The sequence below is a fragment of the Erithacus rubecula genome, assembly GCF_903797595.1.
Source record: "Erithacus rubecula genome assembly, chromosome: 3".
NCBI lineage: Eukaryota > Metazoa > Chordata > Aves > Passeriformes > Muscicapidae > Erithacus > Erithacus rubecula.
The window spans coordinates 96,871,438-96,885,398 of NC_136689.1; positions in this window are offsets into that span (position 1 = coordinate 96,871,438).

Below are 13,961 nucleotides of genomic sequence, written 5' to 3' on the forward strand. Positions count from 1 at the left end.
AGAGCAAATCAACAGATTAAATGTCTCAGCTTCTGATTTTAGAGCCTGTGAATAAGCTTACAGGATTAATGTGTACAGTAGTGGAGGTATTTACTGCTACTGCCACGGGCAGGGGAGCAGTGGCTTCTGTTTACTACACAGGAGCAAAGGTTCCTGTTCACATGGACACAAATCCTTCACAGTTCTTTTGAGCTCTGGAACCAGGTTCTGCTGCTTACAGCTGTCCAGAAACTATTGTACAGGAAAAATAGAGCCAGGAGCATCAGAACTGACATCAGGCAACAGTCTGACCTAAGGCAGGATCTGCACCAGGAAACTCTGCCACTGCTGCTCAGGGAATGACTCCAGATCAGTGCCACCAGCACTCAGGTTACCCCCAGGGTCAGGAATAGTGAGTTTCTTGATTGCCTGAATTGCCTTTCCTGTTTAGGGTAGAAAGGACCACTCAAGATAGCTCTTACTGTGCAGATTTCTTTAGCAGGCAATTTGACACCTGCTAGATGGCTTCTTCAGTCCTCAGTATTTGGCCCTTTTCTAGCTATTAAGATTTCAACTTTTTTGGTTGAATTGATTTCTTGGATGGCATCTCCTCTCCAGCCTGATAAAACAAACAGCTCCTTTGCTCAGAGCATACTCTAGACTAAGAAACTTGCCCCTGGGAAGTTTCAGACTTCTATCGCTTCCTCCTCAAGCTACTTATGCCTTGCAGGTGTGTAGGGATCTTTCTCATATGTTAACCCCTTTTCCTCCTGTTTCCTATGGCATTTTGTTTTGTTACTCTTCTGCAATCAGCCCCTGACAACTTGCTATAGAGAGCAGGAGGTGAGGAGCAGTAAACAGTTCTTGAGTGCTGGACTCCAAACAGTTTTCCCCTGATTTGTACCTTATGGTTGATTGTGGGCCACAGCAGATGTTGAGTCTGAAAAGTGATATATTTTTAAGGAGTTCTTGACAAAGGTTTATCTACTGTCAAAAAACTCATGTATATACTGCAGCTTTTCCTGCTGTGGAGAGAGAAAAGGGAGAAGGAGTTTTGCCAGATGGTCTCTCTCCTCCTCTGTCTGTGGAAGGGAAGGGAGAGTGCCCCTTAGAAATCATATGGAAATTGCAGTAACTTTTGAGATTTTCTGAACAGACTGGGATATAAATGTCTGGAGGAGGTGGGAATTTTGGTCTTGCACAAGTTTAGTTTTTTTCAGTCGTGTGGCTCTTCCCAAAGTTCTCTGCAGAAACGTCCAACCAGCACAGCCACTGCTCAGCAGCCCCCCAGGGGACATGCCACAGCTCTGAGGCAGGGACTGTGTGTTTTGCAAGGAAACAAATGTTCCTCCAGCAGCATTAGTGCTTCAATTTGCATGGCAGTTGTTGTAACTGATGCAAACACCGATGCCTAGCTAATGCAAACAAAGATGTACAAGAGTAACAGTAAAAACATGTCCTTTTAAAGACTGTCCTCATCTGACAAGGAGAGAAGGGTACTACCTGCAGTTTTACAAGCTGCACAAATACTCTTTACTCTTTTATTTTTTTTCTTTTCTGAGCAAGCTGCAGTAAAACCATCAGATGGGTAAAATCACTGACCTAGGAGCTGGGAAGCATCTTTAAACAGTAGCAAGACAGGATAGAGATGGGATTTGCACAGAACCGACTGAGGAAGAGTACAAACCAGTAGCAGGTGCCAAAACTGGCAGGCCAGGGTAATCAAATGAGATGCCATTAAAAACTGATGTGACAAGACAACACCCAGTATAAAGACAATAGCTGTAAGAGGCAGAATCATTCCACTCTTTTACAGGGAGAGAAAGCAAACTGTAGGCTGAGATGAGGAGACCAGAAAACTTAGCAACATGTGCTTCAGTCATCACTGAAAATATTAATCGTGCAGGGGACAAAGTACATGGCTGATACTGAAGGGAGTGAATGCTAGAGGTGGAGTTAAATAAGGATGCAATCCCTCTTGCTAAATTACTCTCTCACTGTCCCCTTGCTGAGTGCAGTGACTGCCTCCACAGGTTCAAGTCAAACAAGTTTGATTAAGTCACTCCTCACAGGGGTCACATTGCTATAGAAAAATGTTTGCAACTGATGAGCAAGCAGTATCAGGCCAGTTTTCCTTATCACTCTCTGAGAAAAAAAAATAAATAAAAAAAGTCAGATTGGAACAAACTCAGAGTAATATGGGAATGATCTGACACGCAGAAAAACATGATATATGGACTATGTAGTTTGGGAATTGGGAAGAGTGGGTGCAGATATCAATCATGGACTTCAATAATTTTGGAGAACTCTCTGAAGAGGAATGAATAACATTTTCTTTGTACCTACAGGGGCTTAACTGGTAGGAAAGGAGAATTAGGTTGCCCATTAAGAAATATTGCACCTCTAAGGTGACTGTTAGCTGCTGGGCTCAATTGCTGTCTGAAGGTCAATTAGACACTGATGTTGCTTGGGCCAGTGGTCAAATAACACAAAGGACAAATCTAGACACTAAGAATCAGTTTGGGCATCCCTTCTGTGTTTCAAGGCTCTGACAAATAACATGAATGAGATTAATGCAGAATAAAGTGCATCTCTACCCCACCTTCCTTGCCCCAAGAGGGGAGTGAAAGAAGTGAAACAGATGCATTTACAGCAGTGTGACCAACGAAGGTAGCAAAATTAGAAGGGTTGGCTTAAATTTGTAAAAGCTGACCTTCTACTCTGCTTGTTGCCCTTTCCTGCTTTCAGTGAAGTCTGATCCTGATTTCTGTTAGAAGCACTCTGTCATCACCCCTAAGCAAATGTGTTTCTTCTCTCTTCCATAGAGAACCAACCTTCTATTCTTCACTGTGTCCTCAAAATACTGCACCATCATTTAAAGTTTTAAAGAACAAATCAGGCAAACATCCATCACGAGAGGTTACTATACAGCAGATTATTTTGAGAAAAGATTATGGAATAGATTTCATGAGGTTGCTTTTCTTTGTTTTCCATTTTTTTCAGAATCTTTGCTAGTGAAACTGTGTTTTGTAATGTAAAGTAACAGCTTTTCAGGAGCCAGGGACAGTTTTTGTTAGCTGTACAGGAGGGGATGAGGCTCTTCCTAAAGGTGATCTCACTGCTCTGCATGGCTGTGTAGAAGAAGATGGGAACATTATTTGGTACCGATTAAAATCCTCTGAAATTTGCTGGAAATGGTTCTGTGGCTAGCAAAGATTCCTGGATTCAGACAGAAAGCTCTGTTTGGACTAAAAACTACCCTTTCATTGCAGTGAATTATATAGATCAGAAAAAAACCCTGTTCTTTATTCTGAGATTTCATGGGTGAGTATTTTGTTTTATTTGGTTCTTTTTGGTATTCAATAATTTTAATAATAGGATCAAGAGAGTGTTGATGGGTGGGCACATGCTGCACACTTAGGAAAAATTGCCCTGTCAAGAGTGTCTCAGTGATGAAATGCGTGGACACCCAAATTTAAATTTAGATGCATTATAACTAGATGGGGTATTAAAATCCCAAGGTCAAGCTTTGCCCTCCTTTACCCCCTTTGCAATACTGAATGAATTGCACAAATTTCTAGGCATCATTTAGCTGAAAGCTGACTTATGGAGAATGTCATGCTGTGTGACAGCAGTAATGAAAAACAGAAATATTGCCCAGGAGATTATTGAAGATAATGAACTGGAAACTTAATATTTGTTTATTCTGATTGTGCCAAAAATAATAACAAATATTTTATTTTGTATTTCAAAAACTGGAACTCCAAAGATGTATAAGTTCTAAATAAAGCTAAATCACTTTTTTGTTCATTAATTTCTAATATCTTTACAATTTATTACTGCTTAGTGATACTCCCCACAGGAATAAGAAAATATTCAAGAAGAAATATGAATTTTTATTTTACAAGCATTGAAATTTTCTTTTATGAAGCTTTTCATCACAAAATGAGAGGCTGTCAGCTGTGGAATTGTCCCATAGCTGCACAGCAATGTTATGGTTTTTACACAAGGGCTTGAAGAGCTTCAGACTCCAGGCAACACTCCAGAACTACTGGGCCTCAGACTGAACTCAGAGCTCATGATTCCTTAGCTGAACTACAAAAAATAAAGATTTAAAAGATCTTGGACAAGGAGCATCTTTATGTCTTACATGACATTCTTTCAAAGTTTAAAAATAACAATTATTGGACTTTGGTTTTGTCCAAAACAAAGACTAAGGCAACAATAGTCAGGTTAATGGGTGACTTTCCTGAGGGTCCTACTGCATTTGAATCCATGTGTTTCTGCCTATTAGGGGTTCACCTGTGAGCTTGAATATTTTTAAGGCATTCAAGAACAAGAACTAGATTCATAGATGCTCCACAGTGATTTATGTGCATGTGAAATTTCCAAAGCAGATCCACTAGAAAATTTTTAAGTATCACAGATTGAAACAGACTGGGAAAAATACTGCTATTACTTACTTTACATTCTGCTCAGGTACTTTGCTTTCTAGACAAAAATGATCTTGCTAAGCTGAAAGCCTGAAGTCAAGTACCTGTCAGACCTAATTTGGAGTCTAAGCCTGACTTAGGAGTTAAATGCTTTCTGACAAGAGCTGGCCTGCCTCTGTACCCATCCCTGTAAAATATCCAGTCATCCCTGACTCTAGCAGGTCTTTGCACTGCCTTTAGGTGGGAGGAGAATGAGTTTGAGCTGAGGCCAATAGCTCCCAGATCTGAACAGTCTCACTCTTCACCCCTTATTTCTACCACTGCAGCTTCCTGCCCTGGGCCACCTCAGCTCCAAAGTCCTTGTCACCTCACCCCTCAGGACTGGCTGTGCCCCAGCCCACACAGATGTGGCTCTGCTGGGTTTGATTCTGGCCATTGGATGATCTGTCCAACCAACCAGTTAGTGTGGGTCACAACACTTTGGAGTGTGGAGTTACTACATCCTTTCACTGATGGTGAAGCTACAGCACTGACAGTAAGTCTGGATGGTTCCTGAGAAATTAAGCTGTTCATGTTGAGGAAGTAACAGGGCTGCCAGCCTTATCTTGGTCAGCCTTGAACCATTCCTCCCAACAGATACAACGGGAACCTTACAGCAGCTCTTTGAGATTGAGGAGATCTACTTATTCTTATAACTTGTGACACACACACATGTATGTGACAGCCACAGGCTCAGTGCCATGCTGGTTTGCTGTAATCATGCAGGGAAATCTCCCACATGGTCAGTGGGGATAGATCTTGCAGGAGGTGAGAAGTGCAAATGGATCATTCTTTCAATAATTAATTCTCTATTCAGCTGATGGGTTTTCTGTTTAGGCCCAGCCAGTGGGTTAGCAAAACAAAGACAGATGGTAGCAGATTATATCAAACATGTCTTTGTTAGTGGGTAATCAGCACAGATTTCACCACCTTCCCACCCCCCTTCACTCAGAGCTCAGTCAAAGCCCATTAAGTAAATGGAAAGACTCCTATTGATTCTGGTGGGCACTCAGCCAAGGCCTCTGTCTCAATAGTTTTCTCAGATAAACTCTGGCCTAATCATCATTCTTGAATGTTTAGGGTTGTTTTTTCTTGGGTTTTTTTTTTGTTTGGTTTTTTTTTTTTTTTTTTTTGTTTGTTTGTTTATAAAGAAAGAAGAAAGTAATGCTGATGTAGTCACTCTTGGGAACTACTAGGGGAGAGATCAGGCTATGGTTTTATATGCACAATATGCTGCCATAAGCATATCCAAGGTAAAAGTTCAGCCTGTTTCAACTCTGGGTTTTACGCCAGTTAAGTTCAATTTGTAGTGAAAGTGTAGAGGTGAGGGGCACAGATGAAATATTTGCTCTTCAGAGTTGCATCCCCTGAAAGAGGTCCTTGGAGCAAGCTATGTTTGGGCTGACTACAAACCTGAGCTTGGATCTGCTCAGAGGGGATTCTAAAGGGTCCTAGGTGCAGATGTCTTGTGAAGACTTTGTCCCTTTTTGCTAAGATCTGCCAGGTGCTGCCTACTTGCTTCTGCTTTGAGAAACAATTTATCAGGCCAATCTGACATTTTGTTCCAAAACTCGTTGCTGTTCCTGGGATAACCTTTTAGAAGTTGGTTGTATTTCATGACATTTCCACAAATATAACTGCAGCACTTTACCCTGTTGCCACATATTAACTATATTCATATCTAACTGGCTTTTCTGCATGGCACACGTCTTTCTGTGCTGCTGGCTTTCCCTATCAGTGCCAAATGTGTTTTACTTCTTACAGTGTGTACATGCAAGTTCCCTTACAATGAATCCTCCCTGTCTCAGATACTGTTTAGTCTTTCCCTCTTTACACCATTCTCTTGAAAGAGCAGAAGCATTAACTGTGCAGTGACCTTGTGTTGCTTGACAAGCCTTAACCAAAGAGATGCATCACCAGAAAGTCTTTTCTCTGTCAGAGCTGGAGGAGATATGTAGGGCAGGGCTTTAAAGTGCTCCTCTTCTGCTCCCAAAACCGATCCCAACCTAGAGCTGCCCTCTGTTGGCAAGCCAGGCTGACTGAGTCAATCTCTAGGAAAGGGTTTTTTTCGTGTAAGGGAAGGATTCAATTTAGGGCAAGTTACAGCTCCACAGCCCCTGAGTGCAAGGTGGTGAGGGATGGCAAGGGAGCCTGATGCAGCCACCAGAGACAGTTCAGGATGACAGGAACAGAAAGGGATCAATAATCCCATCAGGTTTTGGCAGACTGCTTTCCTATAGCTCTGAGAAGGAAATAAATGGAGATGGAATTGTCTTGTGTATGTACATCACTCATTTCTTCATACAGCTCCAAGCAGAAATAAACATCTCTCTCAAATCTGTGCAGATTTACAAATGTTTAAAAACTCAAGAGGGTTTTTGCATAGTTATATTTGTTTTTAATGATCTCCTTTTAAACTTGTGTCTCTCAAAGCCCTTTGATTCAGATAAAGAGAAAAAAAAATTGCCAAGAACTGTTTGTTTTCCCAAAAACCAGAGATACTTCAAACTTAATGTGTGAATATACTTGGCTGTCAGCAGGTGGCTCTGTGTTAAGAGTGAGCTTTAGTTCTTTATGGATGCACAGAACTGAAACTCTTTAAAACAAACTCTTTTATTTTTTCTAGCCAACAGGAATAATAGAGGCCTATAATTTGTGAGTAGGAATAACACTGGTCAGAGGAGAGATAATAAGTGAGAAACTCTTACTTGAAGGAAGCTGTGGCAATGATAACAGTCTGCTGCTAGAGGAAATATCTGGTCTTTTCAACAAAAGCTGTGTCAGCTTTGCTAGATATGCTGGTTTTCAGGCATTTAATTTCTGTTTGAGGATTTGGATTTTTGTTGTGTTTATAAAGTTCCTATTTTCTAGGTATGATGTCAATGAATGGAAGCACTGGAACATAGGATCTTATCTATTTTATGGGCAATAAGTCGGAATATTTCCATTTAATTCAGTGGGGGTATGACTGGCTCCTCATTGCCTCAGAGTATCAGGCTGAGGATTTTTTGCCCATCTTGTATTATTGTCACTGTGCCTCTCTGGCAGGGCTGCAGATCAGATGGTGTATGAAAATGCTACAACAGGAGCTTCATGAATATATAAAAAATATATCCTTATTTGAAATTATAGTTTAATTAGATAAACAATATAATATGCTTTGAACAAGAGGAATGTGCTTTCCAAGAATTTCAGTTGCCTTCTTGTTTTAATGATGGAGAGCAGTTGTCTGTCATAAGCAGGTGAGAGGATCTTATGTGAAAGTATATTTAAGAGCCTTTATGAGAATGGTGAATTTGAGTAAGGTTTTGAGAAAGAAAACTGGCTTGCACTGGATGAGTGGGCTGTGAAGAGATTTCAGTATGTAAGGAAGGGGCAAAAAAGGAACAGTATGTTAGCCACAGTCCAATAGTATTGACCATTTCCATAGCATAGGATAGATATAGATTAAATGTAATTACAGCACTTATGTTGAAGATGTTTCAATGTTTTCATGACAGTCAGAAAGAAATTGCATTCTTTTCCAGAATTCAGTCATAGTTGTACTGTTCTGTGGCAATCTGCTTGGCAGTGAAGTATTTCTCTGCAAGGTCCTGCATGTGGGCTGGGGAAATCACAAGCACAGATCACACCACAGAAGGCCATTGGACCAGGCAAGCATGATTTTCCTTTCATAAATCCATGCTGACTATTCCCAGCCCCCTCCATGTCCTTAATGTGTTTTGAAATGGTTTCCAGCAGTATTTACTCCATCATCCTCCCAGGGTCTGAGGTGAAGTTGGCTGGCCCAGTTGTTGTTCCCAGGGCCCTTCTTCTTGTCCTCCTTGAAGAAGGGAGTGACATTTGCCTTTTCCCAATGCTTAAGAACATTCCAAGACCACAATATTTTCAAGACAACCAAAAGTAGCATCAGACAATCAGCCCATTCCCACTGCACTGGTAGGTGGACTCCATCAGGTTCCAGAGGGAGAGCTTCAGCAGCTCCCATGGGGAGAAGCCTCATTGTAGCTTTTTTCAGACCTTTCTTGAAAACAGATCAAATCACCTTGCCTTGGATAGGGCCAGCTAAATTTCTGGGTGTGTACTCAGAAGTCCTCACAGTGAATTTGTGAGGCTGGCTATTGGGATAAACTGCCTGATTTACAGGAATAAAGGGGAAGTGGAATTCAAAGGTGGCCTAACCATAATGAAACTCAAGGTTTTGCATTTGTGTCAATGGGGAGAACGGAGGAACTGTGCAGAGTTTTCAGGTTTTAATGAAATTCTACTCTTCTATGGCTAGCATGAGTCATTCTGTATTTATCATCTGAGCATTCTTTAAGGATGTGAAGTTTGACTACACTGCCCCCTGAGTGGATTTACTCCTTCTCAGTCTCTTCAGGAACTGGTGGACTCAGAGCAGAAAAAGCTTCATTTGAGCTCATGTGCCCACAGAGCTTTAGACTGAGAGGTGTGTCCAGTGTGAAAGTTATTTACACACAGAACAACACAGATTTTCTTTCTCTCTTTCTTTCTTTATTACTATAGTAATATTGCTAATGCATGTTTCTTTCTGAAAATGAAAGCTTCACTTGAGAATATTTCTAACATGCACACTGGTCTAAATGATTTCTGTGATCATTGATTTGTAGCATTAATTAAAAAATAGCAGAAACTTTTAAACTTGTATAAGTTACATGATGAAATGCTAGTTTCCAAAGGACAAAGCATAATGTTTCAAAAGATAAGCAAGAATGCAACATTTGCATTTTTAAATTATGCTTTCATGAAAAAATCTCAGTATGATGGAGATGAGGTTAAATTCAGCTGATATCAGTGGGTGGAGAGCATTCTTTGAAATTGCAGGTGCTTATATGATGAGCTAATGAGGTCTTTGATTTCTTGTGGATTGGAAAATCCATCTTTCCCTTGCTTGTATAAACCATTTAATAGTAATTATTCTTAGCTTCCAATATAAAAATTACAGAAGGATGTCTTAGATAAGAAAATTTTATATGAATTATTAGAATGTCTACATTAATTATAATTACTTCTATGTTTTGTTGTCCATTTCCAGATGTACACTTAGGTTCAGATTTACTAAGACTTAGCAAATCAGCAGAGGATATGCAGGTGTAATTAAGTAGCCTTAATCTATTTTGAAGTCAAGTTGCACCTTGTAAGACTAATTCTTCCTCCCACTGCTCTTTTACGTGTAGATTAAATAGTGCAGGGATAAAGTGCACCTGAAAAAATCTCCAGTGAACTGTAAGTACTTTTCTCCTAAACTTTGGAAATGGTATATGAAAAACTGGTGAGCCCTTGTATATTTATTTCTATGTTTGAAAAGTGAATGCAAAATACTAGTATTTTGGTAACTTTGCATGTCTTGTCCATTTTACAAATAGGAAACACCAGGTGCAAGGCAGGGACAAACCAACATGACATTTCTAAATTTCTTCATGAGTGTATAATAGTGACTTTATTTTACATTTAAAGAGTTCTTAAAATATTTGTTGCCTCTAATGTTAAGTGTGGCCATGAGGCATGCTGATCACCTGAAGCAAGACTTTAGAATCACCTGGTGTCCCCAGAAATCCTGGCTATGTGTCCCCTGATGGATGTACATGCTTGTATCATGGAAGACTTGCTGGTTATTTCACCACAAAGACAACTGATAATTTTTCTGAGTTACAGTCATGCTGTGCCCTGAACTTCACAACATCACTGGGACTGTGGCCCCTTGTGCCAGTAAAGGTTTTGGACCCCATTTTCTTCAAATTTGGCTCCCTGGCATAATTTGGTTGTCCTGCTCAACATGACCCACATTAAACAGCTCCTGGCAAGAGAGAATACATGTGTTTCTCAGGGGAACAAAGAGGTGCTTATTGCAATGCACAAACAAAAGTGATGGAATTCCAATTTTAATGCCTAGCTAATAATGCTTGAATTCATTTGATAATAGAATAAACCAGTATTTCCAGCATGAATATATCCAATTCAGGGTCCTATAAGTGACCACCAATGTCACAGTATTTCCAAGTCTTGCTGCATCACTCATACAGCAACAGTGCACACACACATACAGTTTTGCTTTCTCAAATAGCTCTAAATTCAAATGCCACCATTGCATATTTTTGGCTAAAAGAAAAGCACTGCTAAAGGACACAGACCTTTCACACTTTAAGAGGTTTCCAGCTTAATGTGATAAGGTTTATCCCTTCCCTACTGACCTCTTTAATACCTAAAATAATCTTTCTGTGCAAAGACTGTGTCTGAAAAGAATTTTTTCTCAGAAAACATTGCTGAATAAATGCTTTTCTTTCGACAGATTAACACTTTGAATATATTTGTGACAGGTGGCTGGAGACACAAACACTGGGAAATTTTAGGACAATTTTTGTGAGCCTTTGTATTAATAATTTGTATATATAGACTTCTTCCAGACTCAATTTTTATCTATCATATCTCTCTATATATGCATATATAAATAAAATATTATTGTTCCAGCATTAAATGAATATTGAAATATAAGACTGTATGAAGTATATGAACAGTATTTTTTTCCAAATTGTATTGTCACATATCCATTAGCACTGATTTTGATAGTTAGTGTGTGGAGGAAGAAAACACTCCTCTTTGGAGCTGATTAATGTTCCATGTTGCAAACCAGACACTGCTTAATGAAAGAAGGCTTTCCCTCCCCATGACCAGATAGAAAATTCTGCCTGCATGAGAAAATGTTGGCTCTTTTATTTCTCCTGAAAACAGGTATAACACCACTGATTTATCCAATTCATCCTGGTAAGTATTGGCAGGAAGACTCAGACCTCAATTTTCAATTTTGAATAGAAAGTAATAGTTTTAATGGCTATAGTATAAAAACCCTAAGCATCCACTAAAAAAAATTTAGCTTTTAGTAAAGCTAAAAGTCAGTAGCCAACTGAAGAAGCATAGTCCAGTAGGAGCACGAAGTAGCAGTGTGCACAACTGGGTGGAGAGGATGATAAATGTATAAATGCTGATTATAAGAGTATGTCCAGAAGTATTCAGTATTATATAACAGATTTCAGTAATTGCATAAAAGTGACTGCAATTAATTCTGATCTTTGACCAATTCCCTCCTCTATGAGTGGGTCTCTGGCTAACCTTTGTTGATAGGCACAGACTTCACAGCTGTACACAAGGGAAATTGCACATGGTTTTTTTTTGGTCATTGAAATAGTAACATTCAGTATGCTGATACAGAATTCAGCTTCTTCATGTTGTGAAGCATGAATCTTCCTGTTCTGTGATGAGAAAGGTCACACGTCCATTTTACTATAAAATTCACTGTACAAATATAATGGGATGAAAAGGACAGAAGTACAAACCCACCACTGTAATGCATTTTAAGACTAAAACTTCAGGAGCAAACCCCATGGAAATCCAGAGTTAGTGTGTCAACAGTTATTCCTCTTTGGAATAGAATTAGTTCTTCTGCTATGTGAACACAGCATGCATATTAAATGCAGCATCCTATAATGCTATTGTCATGCCTGGTGGATGGATTAAAAGAAAATGGAAATTCCTCCTTCTGCTGCTGGTGAATGATTTGTTGCACTCCTTAGTGCTGGGGAGATGTTTTATGAAGGACTTAACTTTGACATGCTGTGAAATGAAACTGCTGGAGGAACAATAATTTTGACTTCTTTTCAGTCTTGGCAGTACAGTCCTGAAGCATTTTTATACAAAGCTTTTCTACTAGCATAAAGAAAAAAAAAAAATTAAACAGTCTGGGCAGCTCTAGGAAGGTACTAGGAAAAAGGTGTGGTCTGTGTTAATTTGATATAGTGGCTTAAGTCTTATTTCATTATTCAAAGAGATCCCTCTTGCACATCTACTGTGCAGACATTGCACAGAGCCAACCCTGCTGAGGGAACAGCATAACTCTAATCTGACACCAGAATGGCTACTGGTAAGTGATATTTTTATTCCTTTAATTGAAACTGTGGCCAACAGGAACTCAATTCTAGATGAAGCATGGAGAATGCTGCCTGTGGGCCCCTGGGTAAGTGCTTCAATACATGCATATTTTCTTCAATACTGGGAGATTAGCTGGTATAATCAAGGGGAAAATATCAGTCCTTCAGCACACCTGAAACATGCCAGGACTCGTTCTGCAAAATCTGACAAGCTCAACAAAACACACTGTAGAGGAATCAGCCACTGACCATTTCCCTGGAGTTTACAGCTATTTCCACTCTTTATTCTACCAGAAAGCACCCTTGAGACCAGACCAGCAGACTGGAGGTTGTTCTCTGCCATTGAGCTGGTGAGGGATGCAGATGTGAACTGGAACACCTCTGGGAAGCTGAGCACCCTTTGCTCACAGAGGAAGCACTTACTTTTCAGAGCACAAGCATCTTTGTTGTGCTGGTGTGCAGGGAGAAAATCTCCACCCATCATGGATACATTATGTACTCCATAATGTTTGCAGTGGAAAACACTTTACAACAGCTGGCAGGAAAAAGAGTCCACATATTTGAGCATTTTGGGGGATTTAAGTTTTTTGCTAATGTGCTGCTCTATGAATGCTTGCACTCACAGGATGAGCTGCTGGGCACATGCTGAGTGAAATTTAACTTGGCTACCAAGAAATAAGGAAGAGAGGACAAACTCTGGTACAGTTTGTTGCAGTCAAATAGCTTTAAGGCTGCATTTTGATGCAAACTCTGAACTGGGATACTGTGACACTATCTGTGAAGGGAGCTGTGCTGCTTGCCCCCTGCTACACCCTTTGGTGCCTGAAGTCAGCCTCTCATAGTGGCCAGGGACTGAATTGGCTTGGAAAATGGTGTGCCTAAAAAATAATGCCTTTGTTGTTCACTGGGGTACTTTGCAGGCAGATCACTTCACTCATCTGGTCCCGTGGAAGGTTCAGAAATGTTTGTCCTGGCACACAGGCAGCAGAGGAGGTGGGGGAGACAGGATTGTTGCTCCCCCCACACAGGGCCAGTTTAACATACTTGCACTACAGCCCAAATAAAATCCCAAACTGCATCCTGGGCACAAATGAGAACTGGGGATTGGGTTTCCATGCTTCTCCCTTCCCGCCTCGCTTGGCTGCAGCTTTGCAAATCGCTGGCGTGTGCCATTGAAGTGGATGCACAGATTTCCCTGCTCTGCGAGCTCCGGGAACACCAGGGCACAGCAGCCCTAAGTGGGTCAGAGACTTTCTTTGTACAAGTGAGCCGAGCTGCTGGGAAACTCACAGAGCCACAGCAGCTTCTCACACATGCAGTGGGGGGGACGGGTGGGGAGGGGGAGCGGATGAAGTGGGGCTGAGTTTCCACCACGCTTGGTTCCCTGCCAGCATAAGCTTCCTCCCAGGGCTTACGGGCACGGCACAAGCCTGACTAAAGCCCCAGCTGCTCCCAGGCTGCCAGGGCTAAGCACCCTGGAATCTGAGTGGTGCCACCGAGCCCTGCGTCTGTCACTCGATCTCCTCTGTGCTTGAGAAGAGGGGAAGTCAACAAGAGACGTGAGCCT